Here is a 12344-nt window from a genome sequence, read left to right as displayed (position 1 = left end):
ATCATTGCCTTCTCTTTCGGAAGGTACAGTGAGCTGGTCCAACTGTGGCAAGAAGAGCAAGTGGGCTGTGAGGGTTTGGAGCAGTCTGCAAGGTTCCTCATGCCCAAAGGAAGTGCAGCCCTGGAAGAGTCAGGAATACTGACAAGTGCCCCAGTTCTGGTGAAGCTCAACTGTGTAAAACACTTATGGAGCTAAAATTCCACAGCACTGAGCTGTTGGGTCCCAAATAACAGTGAAGAGAGAGGCAGAAACTCCCCCTGCTGCTGGGGCTGAACTGTCTGCAGTGACTGGGCAGGACTTGGCCCTGATGCCTGAGTGCTCTCCAACCCCCCCAGGCTCGATCCCAGCTGTCAGCCCCTGGCTCCATAACTTGAGAAGAGGGTGTTCCTGCCAGCCCAGCTGCTGTGTTGGTGGTCCTGGGGGCACCTCCTGCCCTGGCCTGCTGTGAATGTGTTTGTGTTGTAGCTCAATAAAGTCCCTTTCAGTGGTGATTGTGTCATTTTTGTGTTAGTTCCTCTCCCCTCTTGCCCTGCCCCGGTGGCTGCATCACTGGCTTGTGCCTAAATGAACTCTTCCCCTGCAGCAGTTCCCTGCTGCTCTCAGAGAGGGTGGAGTTGAGGTCTCTGAGCAAAGGGAAAAAGGATCCATCCAAGGCAGGCCAGTGCTCCCCCCCTGCCTTCCTCCAGCCTCCCGTGTTTCCAGTTCCCATCCCTGCTGGACACAGAGCCTGTTCCCAAACAACCCCTGTTCCTGTTCTCTCTCTGTGTCTCCCCTCACACCTCCCCTCCTATAATCTCCAGCCGCCCAGGCCCCTGTTTTTGAGGGGCATTCCTGGGCTGCTGCCCCCCATTCTTTATAAATGAAGTGCCAAGAGCCCCAAGTGCAGAGAGGTCTGCAGGGAATCAGTGCCTAGAGCTGCCTGTGCCTGCCTGTGTTCCTGCAGTTCTCCTTCCTGTTCTCCCTGGGCTGGAGAGACCTGCCTGCCCTGGGTTTATTGGAGCAGAGGGATGGGATTACATTTGTCCAGAAGGTTTGTTCACAGACATGTTTTCTGACAGACAGTGCCATTTCCCTTTTGTCTTTCCCAAGTTTTTCCAAGTGCTGCCCAGCATGGGGATCCATGTGGTGGGACAGTGACTGGCAGGAGGAAGGGGAGCCTTGGCCTCACCTGCCCAGCTCAGGTGGGTGGCACAGAATGGGGGTGGGCTGGCAAGGCATGAACACATTTCTGAGTTCTGGAGTGCCTTGAATCCTTTCCCTGTCAGGTTTCTCTCCCTCATTTCCTGGGCTCCATTGTCCCAGGTGTCTCTTCCTTTGCCCAAAGTCCAATGGCAGAGGATTGACTGACTCCCATGGGAGGTTTGGAATGAAAAGGGTTCTGTTCAAATGGGGCAAGGAATGCAGTAAGAAAGATGAGCCTCCTTTTAGTGCCTGAAGTAGAGAGGAATAAAAATGGTGGAAAAGGTCCCATTTTATTTGTTGTCCCCCCTGGATTTTTCATGGCTAAAACTCTCTAGTGAGCAATTGAAGAGAAGGGTGAAGGGCAGGAGCCTTTGACTTGCCCAGTGCCCTTAATTGCCTTGTTCTCCTCTCTTCCAGGCCAGGCCAAAGCCCTGCTCCAGCCCAGCTCTGCCAAGTGCCCTGGGCTGGGAGCAGCCAAAGGCAAGAGGCTGCAGCCCCGCTGGCCGGGCTGGGGGCTCCTGGTGCTGCCCGTGGGGTGGGGTAAGTCAGAGGGACACGTTTCTCTCCTCCTGCTGTTGGCATTTGCTCCCTGGGCACTGGATGTGTAAGGAAGGACGGAGTGGCAGGGAAGGGCAGTGTTTCCAAACTGTCTGAATGTTGCCCCCAGGTTTGGGATGGAGCAGGGATGGGGGTGGTTGGGTTTGGCCTGGGCCGGTCAGGATCAGCCATAAAGGACCCACCAGAGCCCTGAACCCTCACTGGACATGTCCAGCCCCTCAAGTCATTAATTTTCAATAGAGGACAAAGTATTGGTACTTGCTTCTGATCTGTGGAGGATTTCCTTTGGAATGATCAATGCAAAACATCTCTTTGGGTCTTTTGTTTGTTTGTTTGTTTGTAATTTCCTCTCTGGCTTCAATGAGTTTGGTGTGTTCCTATTAAGGAAGCAGCCTGTTTTTATCTTGAAATTTGGGGTGGTTTGGTTTGTTTAGGTTTTTTTCCCCCCACTGACTCGGGCCATCCGTGCATAGTCCGTGTTGTCCCACAGGACTGTTCTGGTTCTGGGTCAGAGAGAGAGAAGGGAAGTGGCTTTTCCTCATCTGGAATGTTTCCAAGCAGAAGTGGGACATTGTCCTGCCCCTCCCCAAAGCACTGCAGGCACCTGGGAGTAGCTCAGGGCTGGCCCAGTTCTCTGAGACAGAACTATGGGGGAGAGGTTTAAGTATTAATCACATCTCTGGTGTCCCTTGGTTGTAAGGATTGGGTCCTACACTCCCAGAGCGTTAAGGAGAACAAGGAACTTCTGTTCTTCCTGGCAAACCTTCTGCTATTGCTTGTGCAGTGTTTGGGTTCTGTTGTCTGAGTTCCTGTCCAGGATCTTTCTAAGAGAACCTGTTAGAAATGTAGAGGTAGGATTAGAATTTGGGTCTGTTGCCTCCCCAACTGCCTCCAAGTCCTGATGGACTGGAGTGATGAGTGCTTTCAGCCCAGGGTATTTCTTGATATTGTGTGGCTTTCCCTCAGCTGTGGGTGAGGAATTGTGCAGGCAAGGCCTGTGTGCCCGTGGGTGTCTCCCGTGTGTGTCCGTGTGGCAGGGCTGGGACAAGGACTCGTGCAGGGACCCAGCTGGCACTGGAGCTGCTGCCATTCTGAGCCACTGCCAAGGGCTGTGGAGAGACCCTCTGGGAGGCTGTTGCCAGGATTCCATTGGGAGCTGGATCTCCCTCCAGCTGCAGCAGCCAGGGGAGGGTTCTTCCTTGTGCAGCCCAGTGGCTTCTGCTCAGGCTGGCCCAGAGTGGGGCTGGGGCAGGTTCTCCAGGGAACTGGAGCCAGCCCTGAACAGGGCTCTGGAGAGCAGGAGCTGCAGGGACTGAGGTTTGCAAAGCTGGGCTGAAGTTTGTCAAAGCAGCAGAACATTCTCATTCTGGTGGGTTTGTGGAGTCCGTGTTGGTGCCCAGGAGAACTGGGTCAGACTGGGCTTTGTGGTCCGAGAGCTGCCCCCCTAAATTTGGCAGGCTGTGTGTGCTGGCAATGAAGTGCTATCCCAGAGGCTGATGGTTTCTGTCTCCAGGGATGCCCAGGACGCTGCTAATGCCCAGGGATCTGCTCTGGGTCCAGGCTGTCCGTGCTGGAGGGCCCTGGTGGCTGCAGTCCCTGAGCCCGCAGAGACAGAGAGAGCCCCGGCCCGAGTGGCCTTTGGCCCCTGGTCCTGAATTTGGGGTGAGCCTGGGAGCGTGTGGAAGGTGAGAATGAGGGCTGTGTTCCAGCCTGACACCGGGAAGGTCAGTGTTTCCCTGGAGGGGGAAGGTTTGGGCCCGCAGGCTGAGTTGGAACAGGACCAGGGCAACAGACGCTGCTGTCTTTTGTTGCCTCCTGAGGTCTTCTGTCCCCCTTGGAGATTTCCTCCCGGGCTGTGGCCCCACAGGGAGCAGAAGGGAAAGCTACCAATGCCATGGGCATTGCCAGCCTTTGTCTCTCTGCTTTGCCATCCAAGCTGGGAATTTGCTGCTGTTGCTGCCGAGGCTCCCCTACCTGGGAGTTGTGTCCTCCTTGCAGCCCTTCCCAGCCCCAGCCATGAGCTCCAGTTGTGCCTCTGTGTGTCTGGGAGTGTTTGCTGGGACTGTGCTTCCAATGTATCATCCCTGAGAAGATCCTGTTGTTCCAGAGCACTGGGGACAGTTTGGGTTTGGCAGCTTCAGAGCTGGATTGGAGCAGTCCCTGAAAAGAATCAGGAGAGTGGAGGTTTGTCCCAGTGGTGCTTTCACACCCCACTGGACAGGCTGGGCTTTGTGTTTGGGGTTGTCCTGTATTTGCTCTGCAGATAATGGGCCCTTCCCAATTCAGCCCAGCAGATCCCAAGGGCTCTGACAGGAATATTTGTTCTTTCCTTCCCTTTGGGATAACTTCATCTCCAAACTGCCATGAGCAATTCCTTAATTTCTCCTGAAGAAAACCAAGTGTCAGAGGCAGTTTGCCAAGGAGGCCAGAAGTGTCTTTGGAGCAGAGAGTGCTGCCAGCTGCGTGTGCCTGTCCCCAGCCTGGCACTGCCCACAGGGACACACTGGGCACTGACCATGAGAGGGAACAAAACCACTGCCTGCCAGAGGGTTTGTCCTGGGCCAGTCAGGCCTGGGGCAGGAATTGGACTGGGCAACTCCATCAGCTGCTCTTCCCTCCCCCACAAAGCCCCATCCCCTGGGCATTAATGACGTGCCCTGTGCCCAGCGCTCCCTGTTCACCCAACTGAAACCAGAGCAAGGCTTGCTTTGCTTGGAACAACTTAATGTAACTTTAAACCAAAATAAATCACTTTTTTCTTCTTTTTTTTCTTTTAGATGCTGGAATTACCTCTCTGGCTGTGTGCTGAGCTCTGGCTGCAGGGGACTGTCAGGCCTTGGTGGCTGTGAGTTCCTGTTCTTCTCCCTGGGAAACTGGAAAGAGTTATTCATTAGATTGCAGAAATGTAATTTTGAGGGGACCCAGCAACTGTTTGTGTAGGAAAAGGTGAGGTGCTGCAGAGGGGAGGGAGGTGGCATTTTGGAGGGGTCCCACTGAGGGGGGAGTGGAGAGCCTGGGGCTGGAGTGTGAGTTATTAAACAGGGAAGAAGGGAAGGATGCTTGGGAGGGAAACACTCAGGGAATGTGTAGGGATGGAATGGAAATTTGGGGTGTCAGGAAGAGATAATTGATGATGTAGAGGAAGGGAAATGTTGGGGGTAAGACTTGATCTCATCTGTAGAGGACAGAAGGACCATTTAGAGATAAAGTGAGGCAGTGAGTGGTGGGCAGGTCGGGAAAATTTGTGTTTGTAAAATTTCAGGTCACCTGTAGCAGAGAGGATGTACCTCCTGATGGACACTGAGGCAGTCAGGGGTGGGCAGGAGGGGGGGAAACCTTTGGGGTTAAAACTTGAGGGAACGTCCAGGGCAGAGAGTGAATATTTTGAAGGATAAATGAGGTACTCAGTGGTGGACAGCTGGGGAGTGTTTTAGGGTAAACTTGGGGTAGCCCACAGGGTAGAGAATGAACATGTATTTGTACCGAGGAGCTGATTACATGTGGGTAGGTAAGGAGAATTTTGGGAGTAAAATCTGGGCAATCTGTAGCAGAGAGAATGAATATCTTGGTGTGAAGTGAGGCAGTCAGTGTTGGGCAGGTAGGGAAAAATTCTGTTTGTAAAATTTGAGGTCACGTGGAGCAGAGAGAATGTACATCCTGAGGTAAACTGGGGTAATCAGTTGTGGACTCATAGGGAAAATTGGGAGGGAAATATCTGAGGTAATCTGCATGGTAGAGAATGAATATTGAGAGATGAACATGAGGTACTCAGTGGTGGACTTGTAGGGAAAATTGTGGGGGTCAAATCTGTGGCAATGTGCAGCAGAGAGAAGGAACATTTTTGAATAAAGTGAGGCAGTCAGTAGGGGAGAGGCAGAGAAATTTCTGAGGGTGAAACTTGAGCAAATCTGGAGGGCAGAGAATGAATATTTGGAGGTCCAAAAGAGGCAATCAGGAGTGTGCAGTAGGGAAGACTCTGGGGAGAGAATGACTCTTGTGTTCAAAAAGAGGTAATCAGGAGTGGGCTGGAAGGGGAAAGTTTGGGGGTTAAAAAGGAGGTTCATTCTCTGCAGGGCAGGGAATGAACACACTGAGGTAACCTGAGGTGATGAGTGGTGAGAGACACAGACAATTGTGGGTGTTAAAGTTCAGGTAATCTGCTGGGAAGAGAAGGAACCTGTTGAGGTAAAGATGAGGCACTGGGTGGCAGACAGGTGGGGAGAGGTTTGAGATAAGCCTGAGGTGTGTGTGGGGTGCAGAATGACCCTCTGTAGGTACAAAGGAGCTGGTCAGACGTGGACAGGTAAGGCAGATGTTGGGAGTAAAATGTGGGGCAATCTGTCCCAGAGAGAATGAATCTTTTGGGGTAAGGTGAGGCAGTCAGTAGTGGGCAGGGAGGGAAATCTTTGTTTGTCAAACCTGAGGTAATGTGGAGGAGAGAGAATGCACCTCCTGGGGTAAACTGGGGCAAACAGTAGTGGACAGGTGAGGAGGTTTTGGGGGAAACTTTGAGGTCATCTGTGTGGCAGAGGATGAATGTTTGGAGGTAAAAATGAGGTAATAAGTAGTTTGCAAGCAGGGAAAACTGTGAGGGTAAGTGTGGATGTCACCTAGGGGAGAAAATGAGGCTTTTGAGGTCCAGTGAGGCAGTCAGTGGTGGGCAGGGAGGGAAAATTTGTGTTTGTAAAATCAGAGGTCTTGTGGAGAAGAGAGAATGCACCTCCTGGGGTAAACTGGGGTAAACCTTGCGGACCTGCAGGGAAAATGTGGGGGGTAAAACTTGTGGGAATCTGCAGGGCAGAGAGTGAATCTTCTGAGGTGAAAATGAGTTCCTGGGTGGTGGAGAGGTGGGGAAAGTGTTGAGAGTAAACTGGAGGTGGTGTGCTGGGTAGAGAATGAACATCTTGATGTAGAAGTGAGTTGCTGAGATGTGGAGAGGTCGGGAAAATGCAGTGGGTCCAGAGTGAGGTCACCTGTAGCAGAGAGGATGTACCTCCTGATGGACACTGAGGCAGTCAGGGGTGGGCAGGAGGGGAAACCTTTGGGGGTAAAACTTGAGGGAATGTCCAGGGCAGAGAATGAATATTTTGAAGGATAAATGAGGTACTCAGTGGTGGACAGTTGGGAAGTGTTTTAGGGTAAACTTGGGGTAGCCCACAGGGTAGAGAATGAACATGTATTTGTACAGAGGAGCTGATTACATGTGGGTAGGTAAGGAGAATTTTGGGAGTAAAATCTGTAGCAGAGAGAATGAATACCTTGGGGTAAAGTGAGGCAGTCAGTGATGGGCAAGGAGGGAAAATTTGTGTTTGTAAACGTTGAGGTCACGTGGAGCAGAGAATGTACATCCTGAGGTAAACTGGGGTAATCAGTTGTGGACATATGGGGAAAATTACAGGGGTAAAACTTGAGGTAATGTCCAGGGGACAGAAGGAATATTTTGAGTTAAAACTTGGGGGGTTTTTAAGGAGGTTATCTCCAGGGGAGAGAAAGGACATCAGGAGGTCAACTGAGGTAATCAGTGGTGGCCAGGTGGGGAGATTCAGGGCAGAAATCTCTGAGGTAATCTCCAGGGTCCAGAATGAATCCTGAGAGGTGCAGAGGAGGCAATCAGGAGTGGACACCACAGTGGGCCCAGGGAAGGTTCTGGGGGTAAAATGTGTGGTAGTGTCTGGCAGAGAGAATGAACATTTTGGGATAAACTAAGGCAGTCATCAGTGGACAGGTAAAACTAGAGAAACCCTCCAGGGTGGAGAATGAATATTTGGAGGTCAAAAGGAGGTAGTCAGTGGTGAGCAGGTGGGGGAAGTTTTGAGAGTAAACTTGAGGTGGTCTGTAGGGTAGAGCATGAACATATTTAGGTATACATGAGGTGATCAGCTGTGGAGAGGTAGGGAAATTTTGGGGGTCCCACTTGAGCAAATCTGCAGGGCAGAGCATGAATATTTGGAGGTCCTAAAGAGGTAATCAGGAGTGTGCAGGTAGGGAAGACTCTGGGATTTAAAAGGTAGGTAAACTCAGGGAGAGAATGACTCAATTTTGTGTTCAAAAAGAGGTAATCAGGAGTGGGCTGGAAGGGGAAAGTTTGGGGGTTAAAAAGGAGGTTCATTCTCTGCAGGGCAGGGAATGAACACACTGAGGTAACCTGATGTGATGAGTGGTGACAGACAGACAGTTGTGGGTGTTAAAGTTCAGGTAACCTGCTGGGAAGAGAAGGAACCTGTTGAGGTGAACTGAGGGTCTCTGCAGTGGCCAAGCAGGGAAATGTTGGGCTGATCCCTGAGTTGCTCCTGTGTGGGGCGGCTGCAGCGAGGCCGAGCCCTGGCCCTGATTTGCCAGCCATGGGCAGGGGGCTCTGTGCCAGCCGGGGGAGCAGCGGGGCCCCCGTGGCAGAGAGGGCAGGGGGGCTGTGGAGCTGCCCCGGGGGGAGCGGGGGGTCCTTTCCTGGGCCGCCTCCAGCCCCCCTCGATCCCTGGGGCTGCGCTGCCCCCCGAGGCTGTTTGGGGCAGAGAGTGCTGCCAGCTGCGTGTGCCTGTCCCCAGCCTGGCACTGCCCACAGGGACACACTGGGCACTGACCATGAGAGGGAACAAAACCACTGCCTGCCAGAGGGTTTGTCCTGGGCCAGTCAGGCCTGGGGCAGGAATTGGACTGGGCAACTCCATCAGCTGCTCTTCCCTCCCCCACAAAGCCCCATCCCCTGGGCATTAATGACGTGCCCTGTGCCCAGCGCTCCCTGTTCACCCAACTGAAACCAGAGCAAGGCTTGCTTTGCTTGGAACAACTTAAAATAACTTGAAAACAAAATAAATCACTTTTTTCTTCTTTTTTTTCTTTTAGATGCTGGAATTACCTCTCTGGCTGTGTGCTGAGCTCTGGCTGCAGGGGACTGTCAGGCCTTGGTGGCTGTGAGTTCCTGTTCTTCTCCCTGGGAAACTGGAAAGAGTTATTCATTAGATTGCAGAAATGTTTTTTGAAACCTGTCCCCTTCTTTGTGCCTTTTGCTGACAGATCTTCTCTTTCTGCCTTTCAATTTACAGCCTCCTTGCAGCTCCCAGCCGGGAAAACCTGGGATAACTGAGGAGGGACAGAGATGAAGGTTTTAGCTGCAGACTTAGGCTAACTTCTAGGGGATACAGCAACTGTTTGTGTGGGAAAGTGTGTTTAACCACATTGGCCCAAGTTGTGTTTGAACCAGCTTGGAAAACCTGGGATAACTGAGGAGGGACAGAGATGAAGGTTTTGTCTGCAAACTTGGGGTAGTTTCTAGGGGATACAGCAACTGTTTTTGTAGGAAAGTGTGTTTAACCACATTGGCCCAAGTTGTGTTTGCACCAGCTGGGGCCAGAGGTGCCAGGCAATCCAAAGCAAACCCTGCTCAGCCTCTAAATCCCAGGGGAAGTTCTCCAAGCTGCTCATTGACAGACTAAAGATCCATTGAAATGGAACCAAGAGCACTACTAAGTTTCCTGAGAATCCCAGGATTGCTGTCCTAGAATTTTTAACAGTTTTTTTAATCTTTTTATGACAAAAATTACTTTCTTCCTTTGATTGAGTCCCTCAGTAGGATTTGGGATTTCTGTGGATTCTGAATCCCTCCCAGTGGCCCTGACACTGGTCAGAGCTGGCAGGACAAACAGAGTCAGAGCTCCTGGCAGGCACAGGGGCTTTCCCCCAGAGTGGATCCAACTGCTGCCCCCCAGCCTGGCCAGGCGGGATCTGCTTTGGCTCCCGGCTTCTGCCAGAGACAGAATGTGTTCCCTTGATTGGAATGAGGATCCCGTAGCTTCATCTCCTGGATGTTCCCTGGGCAGCTGATCCACTCTGCCCCACGTCCTGCTCTCAGTTCCTGCCCAGCCAGAGCCATCTGTGCCAAGGGCACGAGCACTCCCAGCCTGGATAGGGAATGGGGGACTGGCTTGTGCACAATTCACCTAGAAAGTCAAACGAGGGGACTGTTGGGCAGCGGCTTTGGCCGACACGGCAGCACAAAGATTGTTCTCTGCAGGGGGCCCAGGTTTGGGTGCCGGTCTCAGCTTTGCAGGTTTGGATGAATTCTACCTACAGCCCGCAATTCCATGCCGAATTCCTGCTGGAACAGCCTCCCAGTGCCTCCTGGAGCCCGGCTGTTCCCCCGCAGAGCTGCCGCTCTAACGCCAGGTTTGCCAGGAAGCAGCCACGGTTCCAGGTTTGCTCAGCGGGATCGGGACAAGGACAGGTTGATATTCCACAGACTTTGCTGTTTATAACCCTCCTCCCCCAGCCCCGCTGGTGTCCCTGGGGGGACTTGAGCGAGCTCCCTGGAATTGGGCCGTTTTCCGCCCCGGGCCGGGCTCCAGGGGATGTGTTGGCCCAGGAGAAGGCGGGGGGCCGGACGCGCTCCCGGCCCGGGGCGAGGCAGCCCCTGAGCACGGGCGAGGACGTCTGTCCGGGCGGGAAGCCGCTGTCCCTTCCGAGCCTCGGGAGCGGCCCCGGGGAGTTCTTTTTCCCCGAGGAAAGGGATGCACAGCCCTGCCTTCAGGGCACCTCGGCTCTGACCCACCTGTTCCAGCTGTCCACGGGTTCTGCAGGTGCGGTTGGGTCCCCGAAAAACTGCGAATTGCATCCAAGCCCAACTTTCTCCAAGCACCCTCTTTTCTTTTCAGGCATCTCCGAGGGCTCTTGCTCGGGATTTAGTGCCGCTGAGGGCACATGGCCCTGGCTTTAAGGCTGCTGCTGGCTGCTGGCCTCCGGCTGGAAGGGCAGGGATTTGGGGCGGGCGGGACACACGTGGGGGGGGCGCGGGGGAGCTCTGGGAGGTGGGCCCTGGGAATGGCTGCCCGCGCTGCTCTGCAGCCCCGCCGTGCCGACACTGCCGAATGCCAGCTGGATTCTTTGGGTCCTTTGGGGCTGGCGCTGGGGCGTGTCCAGGGTGAGGCATCTCAGAGGGCCCGTCCAGAGCAGCGCCCGGCTGAGGAGCCGCGGGCAGCCCTTTCCCCGTGCCCACCCCACGGGGGCTGTAGGGCACAGCTCCAGGGCACAGCTCCTCCATCCCCTGGCAATAGGAAGCCCAAGCAGGGCTGGGTCGCTGTCTGTCGCTCCGGCCTCCTCCCGGCCCGCGTTCCCTGCCCCAGCTGGGACTGCCCAGGGAGCCCCGAGAACGTTCCTGGCGGGAAGCGGGAGCCGCCGAGGGCTCCGTCCAACTCCGGGCCCGAAAAGCGGCCCCGACCTGAGCCCCCCCGGCATTTTGGGTTCCGAAGGACTCACCTGGAGGAGACGCTCCCCCGCAGGCGGGACCAGGCGGCGACACTCGACCAAACGCCTTTGCCTCGGAGCGAGGGATCCCTCCGGACTCGTTTGGCTCCTTTATCCCTGGAAATGAGCTCGGATGCCGCACGAGCACCTTTGCAGCCGTTGGGTGAAGCCCGGACGGGGCCGGAAAACCTCCCTGAGCAGGGCAGTGATGAATTGGTGCCCGTCCCCAGCCGGGCACAGCCCAGCCGGCCGCGCTCCCTCCGGCCCGTGGCTGCGAAGGGCTCCTGCAGAGATTGAATAAAAGCTCATTTCCTGACTGTATTTGCCCGCGGTCTTACCCCTCTTTTGACTCGCGCAGCACCATCCGGTTGGAGCATTTCTTGGTTTCCTCCCCTGTAGCCGTTTCCCTCCCAGGCAGGGCCTTCCCCGTCTGCAAATCAAGAGGAAATGTTTCAACGGGATTTTGAAAACCAGAGGGTTTGCCCCGGGAGGGTGCGAGTTGCCGAGAAAGCGGGGGAGAGGAAGGAGAGCCTCAGGTCTCACCTGGCTGGTGTCAGATGAGCCGCACCTTCTGGATGGCAGGGCAAAGAACTGCTGTCGGTAATTGCCGAAGTTCCGCAGGCAGAGCTGGGAGCAGCCTGTGCCCGACCCGCGGCACGGTCAGTGCCAGCTCCTGGGGCCGCCTGAGGACAGACACAGGGACACGGGGACAAACGAGCAGCTCTGCTCGGGGTCCCGGAGCACGGGAGGAACGGGGAAAGGGAAAGGGCTGCCGCCGTTCTTCCCTCCCCGGCAGGCCCCCAGCTCCCCGCGGCCGGAGCGGGCCCGTGGCCGGAGCCCCGGCGGGCCCCAGATCCCTCGTTCCCGGGGGGGCCCTGGGGGGTGGGAACCTCCTGGGGCCGCGTTTAAGGGGGAGACGGGCGATGTTCGCCCCGGGAGCGGGGTGCGGTGGCCTCGGGGGTGCCCGAGCGGGGAAGCTCCGATCCCGCGGGGGGTACGGGCGGCACCCCTCCTCGGGGGTCCCGGGGCCGGCCCGGCGTGTCCCCGCGCCCCGGCCGGTCCCAGCCCCGGCTCCGCGTCTACACGACGAACGCGCCGCCGTTCTCCCCCGACCGGGCCCCGGCAGAGCCCCGGCCCGAGCGGCCCCGCCGCGCTCGGCCCCAGCGCCCGGCCCGGAGCGGCTCTTCTCGCCCGCGTTGCCGGGGGCACAGGCGGCGAGGCCGGCTGGGATGAGCCCGGCACCGATCCTGGTCCCCGTCCGGATGCCGAGCCCCATCCCAGCCCCAAACCAACCTCGCTCCTCCGGTCGCGGTCCCGGTCCCTGGCCCCGATCCTTGTCCCGGTCCTCCTGCCGAGCTCCATCGCCACCA

General features: G+C 55.6%; 1 long non-coding RNA gene across 3 annotated transcripts; it reads right to left on the bottom strand.

The window, feature by feature from the left end:
• Positions 1-2492: 2492 nt before the first annotated feature.
• Positions 2493-11720, bottom strand: LOC135408299 (uncharacterized). Of its 3 annotated transcripts, none has more exons than XR_010427476.1 (3): positions 11518-11720; positions 10987-11404; positions 2493-2574 (listed from the first exon to the last, which is right to left on the bottom strand). It is a non-coding gene; the product is annotated as an uncharacterized LOC135408299 (long non-coding RNA). The 3 variants fall into 3 exon arrangements; XR_010427474.1 differs by lacking the exon at positions 2493-2574 and adding an exon at positions 8442-8676; XR_010427475.1 differs by lacking the exon at positions 2493-2574 and adding an exon at positions 9241-9674.
• Between the last annotated feature and the right edge of the window lie 624 nt (positions 11721-12344).

Source organism: Pseudopipra pipra, unplaced genomic scaffold, assembly GCF_036250125.1.
Source record: "Pseudopipra pipra isolate bDixPip1 unplaced genomic scaffold, bDixPip1.hap1 HAP1_SCAFFOLD_299, whole genome shotgun sequence".
NCBI lineage: Eukaryota > Metazoa > Chordata > Aves > Passeriformes > Pipridae > Pseudopipra > Pseudopipra pipra.
This window is presented reverse-complemented; position numbering and strand designations above follow the sequence as displayed.